At 35.5% G+C, this 13031-nt stretch overlaps 1 protein-coding gene across 6 annotated transcripts in view; it reads left to right on the top strand.

Annotated features, from left to right (window-relative positions):
- The window catches only part of HECTD4 (HECT domain E3 ubiquitin protein ligase 4), a 171220-nt gene that overhangs the window by 35013 nt on the left and 123176 nt on the right, over nt 1-13031 (top strand). The window lies entirely within an intron of this gene.

Below are 13031 nucleotides of genomic sequence, written 5' to 3'. Positions count from 1 at the left end.
GCTTTTTAGTTTAATATTGTCCCACTTGTTCATTTTTCCTTTTGTTTCCCTTGCCCATGGAGATATGTTCATGAAGAAGTTATTCATATTTATGTTCAAGAGAGTTTTGCCTATGTTTTGCGCTAATATTTTTAAAAGATTGTTTGAATGAGGATGTATGAATGTTTGAAATGAGGATGTTTGAATGAGAAGAAACATAAAATGAGATTGGCTGATGTCTTTTAAGCCATAAATTTCCTTTCCATCTTTTTTTTTTCCTGCTTTGCAATTTATTTGTTGAAGAAACTTGGTTCTTTGTCCTGTCAAGTTTCCCACCATCTGGATTATGCTTATTGCATATCCTTGGTATAATTTAACATGTTTTTTCTTTCCTGTCTATTTCCTGGAAATTCATATTTGGAACTCTAGACCACAGTTTGAACAGATTTAACTTTGATTTTTTTTTTCTTTTTTGGCAAGACTGCTTCATGGGTGGTGGTGTATATTTTCATCAGACACCTAATGTCTGCTGCTTTTTTTTGTGGTATTTGCAGGTGCTAAAGCTCGATGCCTAGGTATATTAAATAGAGATTGCAAAATAGTGATAGTTTGTCATTCCTTCAAATATTGGCTGGAGTGCTTCTACTAAGAAGTCTTCTTTTGTCAACTCTTTGCTTACTTAGATGTACAATTTGTCTGAGAGAGGCAGGGTAAATATTTGAATCTTTCCATGTATTAACCACTTTTCAAAATGAGTTGGCTTGCTAGCATCCTTCCATGATGATTTATTTCTGTTATATATTATCATTATAAGCTTGTGCATTTAAATATATATGATGTAAAACCGAAAAGAAATGAACAACTTTCTAGAAAAATACAACCTTCCAAGGCTGACCAAGGAAGAAATAGACAATCTGAACAGACCAATTACCAGCAAAGGAATTGAACTAGTAATCAAAAAACTACCTAAGAACAAAACTCCTGGACCAGACGGCTTCACCGCTGAATTTTATCAAACATTTAGTGAAAATCTAATACCCATCCTCCTTAAAGTTTTCCAAGGAGTAGAAGAAGAGGGAATACTTACGAACTCATTCTATGAGGCCTGCATCACTCTAATACCAAAACCAGGTAAAGACACCAAAAAAAAAAAGAAAATTACAGACCAATATCCCCAATGAACATAGATGCAAAAATACTCAACAAAATATTAGCAAACCGAATTCAAAAATACATCAAGAGGATCATACACCACGATCAAGTGGGATTCATCTCAAGGATGCAAGGATGGTACAAGATTTGAAAATCCATCAACATCATCTACCACATTAACAAAAAGAACGACAAAAACCATATGATCATTTCCATAGATGCTGAAAAAGCATTTGACACAATTCACCATCCATTCATGATAAAAACTCTCAACAAAATGGGTATAGAGGGCAATAACCTCAACATAATAAAGGCCATATATGACAAGTGCCCACAGCCAACATCATACTTAACAGCGAGAAGCTGAAAGCTTTTCCTTTAAGATCGGGAACAAGACAAGGATGCCCACTTTCCTCACTTCTATTCAGCATAGTACTGGAGGTCCTAGCCAGGGCAATCAGACAGCACAAAGAAATAAAAGGCATCCAGATTGGCAAGGAAGAAGTTAAACTGTCCCTGTTTGCAGATGACATGATATTGTACATAAAAAAACCCTAAAGAATCCACTCCAAAACTACTAGATCTAATATATGAATTCAGCAAAGTTGCAGGATACAAAATTAATACACAGAAATCTGTTGCATTCCTATACACTAATGATGAACTAGCAGAAAGAGAAATCAGGAAAACAATTCCATGCACAATTGCATCAAAAAGAATAAAATACCTAGGAATAAACCTAATGAAGTAAGTGAAAGACCTATACTCTGAAAACTACAAGACACTTATGAGAGAAATTAAAGAAGATACCAATAAATGGAATCACATCCCATGTTCATGGATAGGAAGAATTAATATTGTCAAAATGGTCATCCTCCCTAAAGCAATCTATATATTCAATGCAATTCCTATCAAAATACCAACAACATTCTTCAACGAACTAGGGAAAATCATCCTAAAATTCATCTGGAACCACAAAAGACCTCGAATAGCCAAAGCAATTCTGAGAAGGAAGGATAAAGCTGGGGGAATTACGCTCCCCAACTTCAAGCTCTACTACAAAGCCACAGTAATCAAGACAATTTGGTACTGGCACAAGAACAGACCCATAGACCAGTGGAACAGACTAGAGAGCCCTGATATAAACCCAACCATATATGGTCAATTAATATATGATAAAGGAGTCATGGATAAACAATGGGGAAATGACAGCCTCTTCAACAGCTGTGTTGGCAAAACTGGACAGCTACATGCAAGAGAATGAAACTGGATTATTGTCTAACACCATTCACAAAAGTAAACTCGAAATGGTTTAAAGACTTGAATGTAAGTCATGAAACCATAAAACTCTTAGAAGACAACATAGGCAAACATCTCCTGAATATAAGCATGAGCAACTTCTTCCTGAACACATCTCCCCGAGCAAGGGAAACAAAAGCAAAAATGAACTCATGGGACTACATCAAACTAAAAACTTTCTGTACGGCAAAGGACACCATCAACAGAACAAAAAGGCATCCTACAGTATGGGAGAATATATTTGTAAATGACCTATCCAACAAGGGGTTAAAATCCAAAATATATAAAGAACTTAGATGCCTCAACACCCAAAAAACAAATAACACTATTAAAAAATGGGCGGAGGATATGAACAGACACTTATCAAAGGAGAAATTCAGATGGCCAACAGGCACATGAAAAGATGCTCCACATCACTAATTATCAGGGAAATGCAAATTAAGACCACAATGAGATACCACCTCACACCAGTTAGGGTGTCCAACATTGAAAAGGCTAGGAACAACAACAAATGTTGGCGAGGATGCAGAGAAAGGGGAACCCTCCTACACTGCTGGTGGGAATGTAAACTAGTTCAACCATTGTGGAAAGCAGTATGGAGGTTCCTCAAAAAACTCAAAATAGAAATACCATTTGACCCAGGAATTCCACTCCTAGGAATTTACCGTAAGAATGCAAGAGCCCAGTTTGAAAGACATATGCACCCCTATATTTATTGCAGCACTATTTACAATAGCCAAGAAATGGAAGCAACCTAAGTGTCCATCAGTAGGTGAATGGATAAAGAAGATGTGGCACATATACACAATGGAATACTATTCAGTCATGAGAAAGAAAGAAATCCTACCATTTGCAACAACATGGATGGAGCTAGAGGGTATTATGCTCAGTGAAATAAGCCAGGTGGAGAAAGACAAGTACCAAATGATTTCACTCATCTGTGGAGTGTAAGAACAAAGCAAAAACTTAAGGAACAAAACAGCAGCAGACTCACAAAACCCTAGAATGGACTAACAGTTACCAAAGGGAAAGGGACTGTGGAATGTGGGTTGGAAGGGAGGGATAAGGGGAATAAGAGGCATTACAATTAACACACATAATATAGTGGGGGCATGGGGAAGGCAGTATAACACAGAAAAGAGAAGTAGTGACTTTGTAGCATCCTACTACACTGATGGACAGTGATTGTAATGGGTGATGTGGTGGGGACTGGATAATGGGGGGAGTCTAGTAACCACAGTGTTGCTCATATGATTGTATATTAGTGATACCAAAAAAAAAACCAACAGTGGAAACAACTCAAATGTCCATGAACTGGTGAATGGATAAATAAGATGTGTTATATCCATAAAATGGAAGATTATTCAACAATAAAAAGTAGGAAAGTAGTGACACATGCTACAACATGGACAAATCTTAAAAACACTGTGCTGAGTGAAAGGGCAGTCACAAAATCCACATATGATTCCATTTATAGTAAATACAAGGAACAGGTAAATCTAGAGAGTTTAGGTTAGTGATTGCCTACAGCTTAGAGATTGGGGAAAATGGTGAGTGACTGCTAATAAGTATAGTTTCTTTTGGCAATGATGAAAGCTTCAAAAATTGTAATGATTGTACAACTCTGAATATACTAAAAGCCATTGAATTGTATACTTTAAGCAGCTGAATTTATGGTGGGTAAATCCTATTACCATAGACCTTTTATAAAGATTATATTATTTGAAAAGAAAAAAAGGAGTCCCCAGAATCACCCAGAGAGCCTACTTCAGATGCAGATTCCCAGGCACATCAAAGCCCTCTCAAAGCAGTCTTTACAAATGGATCCCAAGAATCCTTTTTAAAGTAGATACATCCAGGAATTCTCATGCATGCTGTTTAAATTATCAAACATTGTTTTAATGCTATGCATCCCAGTAGCTTCCTATTTCTGCTGCTTCTGGAGCAACTGTAAGTCTTCCTCGTCCACATGAAATCCTTTCAGTTTTATAAAAGTAGCTTCCTCCCCCTTCCACCTCTTCTGTTTTGTAGGTCATACATTCCTAATTCATTAACTATTTCTCATGTGACATGATTGCTGGATTAGTTAAATCACCCTGTTGTGGACACACACTAGTCTGTTAATGACTTCTTAAAATGAGGTAGTCTGAACTGAACAGGATATTCTGGTTATAGTTTGACCATTGCAGAATATGAATATAAATTAGAATATAAATTCTCATGTGCTTTAAGATTGCATTAGCCTTCTTGAAATGGTGTTGGCTCAACTGAAGCATGTGTTTAATTCAAAGCTTTACCCAACCAGCACTCCCAGCTTTTATCTAGCCAGGTCTTCTGGTAGGGTTATCTGGAAAAAATCCCCTTTCGTCGTGGTGATCACTTCTAAAATAAAGAAGTATATTTAATGTCCTAACAGTGGTTAAGCAGTTTCAATTTGAGCACTCCGTGCACATTATTGCCTTTGATCATAACAATTATGTGAATGGAGGAAGGTGTCACCCTCACTGTAACAGATGTCAAAACATGACTGAAAGAGCTGAAGGAAAGTGACTACAGGGAAATGGTTACTTGCAGAGGCTGGGCAAACCCTTATTCTGTTAGCTGGGTGGTTTCCAATCTTGACTTTCACTTGCAGAGTTAAAAAAACCAAACCAAAAACTCACAGCTCCCATCCCCAGATATTCTGAGTTCATCGGACTGGGGTGGGGCCCATTCATCAGTGTTTAAAAGCCCACAGATCAATTCTAGTGTTCAGGCAGGGTTAAGAACAGCTGCCCTAACTCCTATTCTGCTGTCCCCACCTCCATCATATGTATTTTCTTAATCTAATTAAAAGACTTGTAGGTGGAAGAGGAAGGATTTTCCATTGCTCCAGAAGGCAGAATTATGAGTCCAAGTGAGAAAGGGTTCCTCAGATGTGCAGAGGGAACCAGATATATGTTCTGAGAGAATTATGTAACTTTCCATCCTTTAATTTAATCAAACATTTATGTGCCAGTCACTGTGCTAAATTCTGGTGATACAAATATGAGTAAAATACGGTTTCCTTCTTTCAGCACTACAGAGGGGAGAGGGGACAGACTGTAAATAGCATTAGATCTGTGATTTCCTTCCTTAATTTGACGTATTTTTGTATTTAAAAACTGGTGACAGTGATTTTCTTACCAAACCATATTTATGCCAAGCATTTGATGAATGTCTCACATTACGGTAGTCCTTACATTAAGTAAGTAATTCAAGCAATTAACAGATAAAGTTAGTCTTTTTGGAGATATCTTACTTTCTTTAAGTACTCCTTGTAGTATTTATAATAGTGTTCAGACCATTTTGAAGAGTTCATTCATTCCTTCATCTTCAAATTTTTTTCTATTGAATACAAAGCATAGGAAGATGATCTGTATTGGTTCTGTCATGTTGGTGAAAAGAAAATTTTATTAAATGAAGAAATTTTTGGATGTGGATTTGATGCCTTGGATCAACTTTTAGGAGCCACTCTAGATCACTCACTATGCCTCTTTTATGGACATGATTTATTAAAAATGAGTCATTTATAGATTCCTACTGAAACAGCTGACACATTTTTCCTTATAGCTCTTGAATGACCCTCTGCTAGGTATGTGCTGGATCCCATGGAATCATGGAGAAGCTAATTCTGAGAAGGGGAAGAGAGAGAAAGAGAAGAAATCTGAGTTTTCAAAGTAGGTGGCAAAGATGAATTTTGGAAGATAAATAAGATTTACTCTAGGTGAGGTGAACATACAGGCAACAATAGCAAGGAGATGGAAAAAATAGGACCTTGGTCATGGGGACATGACAAAAGATGAAAACTGGGCAGGAGCCAGGAAACGATGGAACTTAAATGCAAAAGGAATTTGCTAGTGATTTTTAATATGTTGAGTCCTCACAGTTCTGACAATCCTGCTATCACTGGCAGTTGTATAAAAATTGGGGAACATTGCCATGTGCTGGAGAAAATTTTTCTGGGTTGAGGCAAAGCCAAATAATCTGATAACAAGTCAGGGTCCATTCCTAGTTTGGGCACTGAGCTAAGGGCTAAACCTCATTAATAAAAGTGTGAAACAACCGTCATTATCAGTTAGGTTGAAGACTCTTTTTAAAAATAGATGTTGAAAGAGAATTTGAATGAACATGTATTTCTGAGATTGAATAAGGTTATGTAGCTTCACGGCCTATCTAATTTAACAGATAAGTGATCCACTTGATTTGGGATTTCATATTAAAGATAGAATTCTTCCCTTCCATTTACAATTCATTTACTTGGTTCACATGAGATCTTTCTGATCTTCTTTAAATTGCCACATGCAATTCAATTTCATCATGATTGTCATCTCCATAATGTGAACAACTGTAAGAAAATCTGTAGAAGGGTTTAAAAATCCACTCTAATATTTGAGCAGGGTTCAGTATTACTGAAAAGGTTTGTATTGGGAGTATAAAGCTGGCCAATTAATCTGCTTTGAAATAACACAGATGCAAGTTTCCTTTATGCTGACAGGTTCATTTAATGAATTGAATTGGTTAATGTACCCTAATAGGGAGTATAGTAATGTAATTCATCTATTTGGAGCTTGAGTGATTCTGAGTTTTAGTATGTATGCTGCCAAAGCAGATACAATCCTGAGTTTTAAATATCATTTTTTTCTTGAGAATGAAAGGTTTTATTACTCATTGACAGTTTCCAACATCTGCAGTTGTCTTCCCCATCCCACCACCCAGTGTTCCTCCTAGCCATGAATATGAGCAGCCTTACATTATTTGAGATAAACTGCCATAAAGTACAGTAGATGAAACTAGTGAACTGATTTAAGGACAGCATATCCTATGGTACTTGTAATTATTATTTTTGTCAGATATGCCCCCCAAATTTTAAATATACCCACTGTATCACCATTTGTTTGGCTACCAGTTATTTAAAGATAGCATTTGCTTGTGAAAAATATCAGCTCTAGTTATGACTGCTCTTCTTAAATATAAACTATTTAACTGTCATCACTTTTTTTAAATAGAAGGAAAAAAATCCCCTTGTTTCTATTACCATAAATACCAATGATATTTCAAAATTGAACCAGCATGTTTTAAATAGTCCTAATTAGAGGACATTTATAACTTTATACTGGTTTTTGTTGCTGTATGGTTTTAATGTTTTTTTTTTTTTAGTTATTGCATAATATTCCATTGTGGTACAATTGAATACTTCCCTTTTAGACATAGAGATTGCTCCCACTTTTTCAACTGTAATAAACAAAACTGCATTTATTTTGGACATCTCTGCATTTATTTTGGAATATTTCTTTGGGATAAATTCTTAGAAATAGTGTTACAGTTGACCCTTGAACAATGTGGGGGCTAAGGTGTCAATCCCTTACACAGTTGCAAATCCACATGTAAGTTTTGATGCTTCAACAACTTTACTAATAGCTTACTGTTGGCCAGAAGCCTTACTGATAACATAAATAGTTAATTAACACGTATTTTATGTTATATGTATTATATATTCTTCTTGTTGTCATCACAGTTTTTTTTCTTTTTTTTGGAATCATTAATATACAATTACATGAGCAACATTATGGTTACTAGAATCCCCCCATTACCAAGTCCCCACCACATTCCCCATTACAGTCACTATCCATCAGCATAGTAAGATGCTATAGAAACACTACTTGTCTTCTCTGTGTTATACTGCCTTCCCCATGCCACACCCTCCTACATTATGTGTGCAAATCATAATACCTCCTTTTTCCCTTATCCTTCCCTTCCCACTCCCACCCATCCTCCCCAGTCCCTTTCCCTTTGGTAACTGTTAGTCCATTCTTGGGTTCTGTGAGTCTGCTGCTGTTTTGTTCCTTCAGTTTTTCTTTGTTCTTATACTCCACATATGAGTGAAATCATTTGGTACTTGTCTTTCTCTGCCTGGCTTATTTCACTGAGCATAGTACCCTCTACTCCATCCATGTTGTTGCAAATGGTAGGATTTGTATTCTTCTTATGGCTGAATAATATTGCGTTGTGTACATATACCACATCTTCTTTATCCATTCATCTACTGATGGACATTTAGGTTGCTTTCATTTCTTGGCTATTGTAAATAGTGCTGCAATAAATATAGGGGTGCATCTGTCTTTTTCAAACTGGGCTGCTGCATTTTTAGGGTAAATTCCTAGAAGTGGCATTCCTGGCTCAAATGGTATGTCTATTTTGAGTTTTTTGAGGAACCTCCATACTGCTTTCCACAATGGTTGAACTAATTTACATTCCCACCAGCAGTGTAGGAGGGTTCCCCTTTCTCCACAACCTCGCCAACATGTGTTGTTGTTTGTCTTTTGGATGGTGGTGATCCTTACTGGTGTGAGGTGATATCTCATTGTGGTTTTAATTTGCATCTCTCTGATAACTAGCGATGTGGAGCATCTTTTCATGTGTCTGTTGGCCATATGAATTTCTTCTTTGGATAACTGTTCAGATCCTCTGCCCATTTTTTAATTGGATTATTTGATTTTTGTTTGTTGAGGTGCATGAGCTCTTTATATATTTTGGATGTCAACCCTTTATCAGATCTGTCATTTATTAATATATTCTCCCATACTCTAGGGTACCTTTTTGTTCTATTGATGGTGTCCTTTGCTGTACAGAAGCTTTTCAGGGGATGGCCATTTTGACAATATTAATTCTTCCTATCCATGAGCTTGGGATGTATTTTCATTTATTGGTATCTTCTTTAATTTCTCTCATGTGTGTCTTATAGTTTTCAGAATATAGGTCTTTCACTTCCTTCATTAGGTTTATTCCTAGGTATTTTATTCTTTTTGATACAACTTTGAATGGAATTGTTTTCCTGATTTCTCTTTCTGCTAGTTCATCGTTAGTGTATAGGAATGCAACAGATTTCTGTGTATTAATTTTGTATCCCGCAACTTTGCTGAATTCAGATATTAAATCTAGTAGTTTTGGAGTGGATTCTTTAGGGTTTTTTATGTACAATATCATGTCATCTGCAAACAGGCACAGTTTAACTTCTTCCTTATCTATCTGGATGCCCTTTATTTCTTTGTATTGTCTAATTACTGTGGCCATGACCTCCAGAATTATGTTGAATGAAAGTGGAGAAAGTGGGCATCCTTGTCTTGTTCCCGATCTTAAAGGAAAGGCTTTCAGCTTCTTGCTGTTAAGTATAATGCTGGCTGTGGGTTTGTCATATATGGCCTTTATTATGTTGAGGTACTTGCCCTCTATACCCATTTTGTTGAGAGTTTTTATCATGAATGGATGTTGAATTTTGTCCAATGCTTTTTCAGCATCTATGGAAATGATCATGTGGTTTTTGTCCTTCTTTTTGTTGATGTGGTGGATGATGTTGATGGATTTTCGAATCTTGTACCATCCTTGCATCCTTGAGATGAATCCCACTTGATCATGGTGTATGATCCTCTTGATGTATTTTTGAATTCGGTTTGCTAATATTTTGTTGAGTATTTTTGCATCTATGTTTATCAGGAATATTGGTCTGTAGTTTTATTTTTTTGTGATGTCTTTGCCTGGTTTTGGTATTAGAATGATGCCGGCTTCATAGAATGAGTTTGGAAGTATTTCCTCCTCTCCTATTTTTTGGAAAACTTTAAGGAGAATGGGTATTATGTCTTCTCTAAATGTTTGATAAAATTCAGTGGTGAGTCCTTCTCGTCCAGGGATTCTGTTCTTGGGTAGTTTTTTGAATACTGATTCAATTTCGTTGCTGGTAATTGGTCTGTTCAGATTTTCTGTTTCTTCCTTGGTCAGTCTTGGAAGGTTAAATTTTTCTAGAAAGTTGTCCATTTCTTCTAGGTTATCCAGCTTGTTAGCATATAGGTTTTCATAGTATTCTCTAATAATTCTTTGTATTTTTGTGGTGTCTATCATAATATTCCCTTTCTCATTTCTGATTTTGTTTTTGTGTGTAAATTCTCTTTTTCTCTTACAAAGTCTGTCTAGGGGTTTATCTATTTTGTTTATTTTCTCAAAGAACCAGTTCTTGGTTTCATTAATTTTTTCTATTGTTTTATTCTTCTCAATTTTACTTATATTTCCTCTGATCTTTATTATGTCCCTCCTTCTGCTGACTTTGGGCCTCATTTGTTCTTATTTTTCATGTATTATATATTCTTAAAGTAAGCTAGGAAAATAAAATGTTTCAAATGGTGACAGATCTCCAAAAAAATTTCCCATATATTTATTGAAAAAAAATATCTGTATATGTAAGTGGACCTGAACAACATGGGTTTGAACTGTGCAAGAGTCAACTGTATTTTCTATTTCTTTCAGGAGTAGCTTTAACATATCTTTTAGCTTCTTACTTGACCTTTTTAGAGAAGTCTATCTCCACTATTCTGAACTGTCAAGTAGATGAAAATTAATATTTACGTTAGAGGACTACAGTAGTTGATGCCCTAATCCTGACTTTTCTGCTGATTAGTCTAGTTAAGTTCCTTAAATATATATTTAATATTCATTGCTACTTCAAAGCTTCTCTATGTTTATTCATTACCACATTTATTGAAATGCATGTTGACATTTTACATCATGACTGGCAGGTATATGTTTTTGTATTTTCCCAGATGAAAAATGGAAATAAGTTGGCTAAAATTATCTGGTCCTGTATAACTGTTCTTACATAAAATGTTGGAGTCTTGTTCAAAGCCAGATTTGGCTGGCAAAGAATAGTTTGCCTACCTTCTATTAGACTTTCCAGAATGTTGTCTTAGCTCAGAAACATATGTCATATACGATAAAAGTGCATTAAGGCTACAAGTTACTTTGAAAGTCATTCCCTCAGTTGGGCGACTTCAGCATTATCACTGAAGTACAGTTAGTGACCCTTCCTTCTGATTAAGGATGGTGGGGATCTTCCCTGTTCCTTAAATAGCTTTCATTTTTTAAAGAGAAAAATATAAATTTTCTAGACATCTTGATCTTTTAACTTCTTGGTCAAGAGCAGTTATTGAGGGCAGGGGTTTTATAAGGATCTGAGACAAATCATTTAATATTCATAAGTACCAGAATAGACCCTTCATAGCTGGCTTCTGAAAACCCAAAGGTATGATGTCTTTATAAAAGGGTTTTAGTCATGACCTTCAAACTGTAGAATTCTGAAAACGGCAGCATAGCAGACAGTTCTTCATCTTCATAAGGGGCCATTGAAATGGGTAATGCTGAGTTGTCTAATGGATTTCTGAAAGGATAGTGTGCTTTAGAACAGCTAAATCGATAAACATAACAATCACTTAAGTGTGTATATGATACAGTATTTGATTAATTATAACTCAGATCCTTTCAGAATGTTTGTCTTTCAAGTGGAATGCCCAAAATGTAAGTGAAGTACTTACAAAAATAGAATCATTGGAAAAATGCAGAGGTATTATATAGGTCTTTTTCAGCTTATCTTAATATTTGGAGTTAGGTACAGATTCTGTCATGCAAATCATTTTATGAACCATGAAATACCATATTTCAGAAGCACTTATCTTTGAGATTGATAATAAAAACAAATAGCTGGGTTTAATGTCACTGAGTTGTTCGATTATTGAGTCCAATGAAAGCCTGTATGAAATTTTTTAGTAGTTTAATATAACGTAAGTGGATGATCAGTGTACCTTAAGTAAAAATGTGTATGGGGCACATATATTTTATCAAAGAGTTATATTGGGTAGACATCACAAAATCAACATCGGAAAGCTTTTTAAAAAATGCAATAAAGTTCTTGTTTACATGTTCATAATTGGGAAGATCAAATTTAAAGTTTTGTATTTTTCACAACACTGAAAATATCTCTGCCTTTGATTGCTGATGGTAATGGTGGAGGCTGGTTACTGATTTTTTTGTGTGTGTGTGGTCAGGGTGGGTGAGTGGGGGAGAGCCTAAAAAAAAAAAGGGCAGCCTAGCCTCTCTGGATATGACTGCAGCTTCATGGTAGATGATTGTCTTTGAAGTATTATCATTTTTTAAGGAAATTGAATCATTTTATCTGCTGCCATATGAGAAATGGTAATTTCTGTTTGTGAATTCAGACAAAAGGTTAGGAAAATGCAGTTTTGTATAAATAGATGGTGAAGGGCATCTAATCAAAATCTCTATCTCTATATTCTCCCAACCTGCCTGTTCCCCTAACCTCTGGCAATAACTCATTTCTTCTCTTCTCCATCACTGTAGTTTTGTTTTTTTTCCAGAAAGTCTTGTAAATGGGGTCATACATATATAACATTTGAAATTGGTTTCTTTCATTCAACAAAATGCCATTGAGATTCATTGAAGTTGTGTGTGTCAGTAGTTAATTAGTTTTTATTGCTAAGTCAGCTGAAATTTTATGACATTTGGATGTTATTTCTGATCTGATAGGCTGGCACTGAAGTTTGGATTGTTTACCTTTTATTTTTTAACTATGAACATTTTTTTCAAATCAGTTAAATGAGATTATATACATAGTTAATTTTTGAATTGAAATTATTTTTAAATTGAATATTTTTTCAGTTCAATTTCATAACTTGCATGTTTAACGAAGCAAGGCAATTTCACCTTATTTTCTTATTTTCCTGGGCTAACAGTTTCTAAGG

The sequence above is a fragment of the Manis javanica genome, chromosome 15 (genome assembly GCF_040802235.1).
Source record: "Manis javanica isolate MJ-LG chromosome 15, MJ_LKY, whole genome shotgun sequence".
NCBI classification, from domain to species: Eukaryota; Metazoa; Chordata; class Mammalia; order Pholidota; family Manidae; genus Manis; species Manis javanica.
Note: the sequence above shows the minus strand (reverse complement) of the source record. Positions and strands in the feature narration are given on the sequence as shown.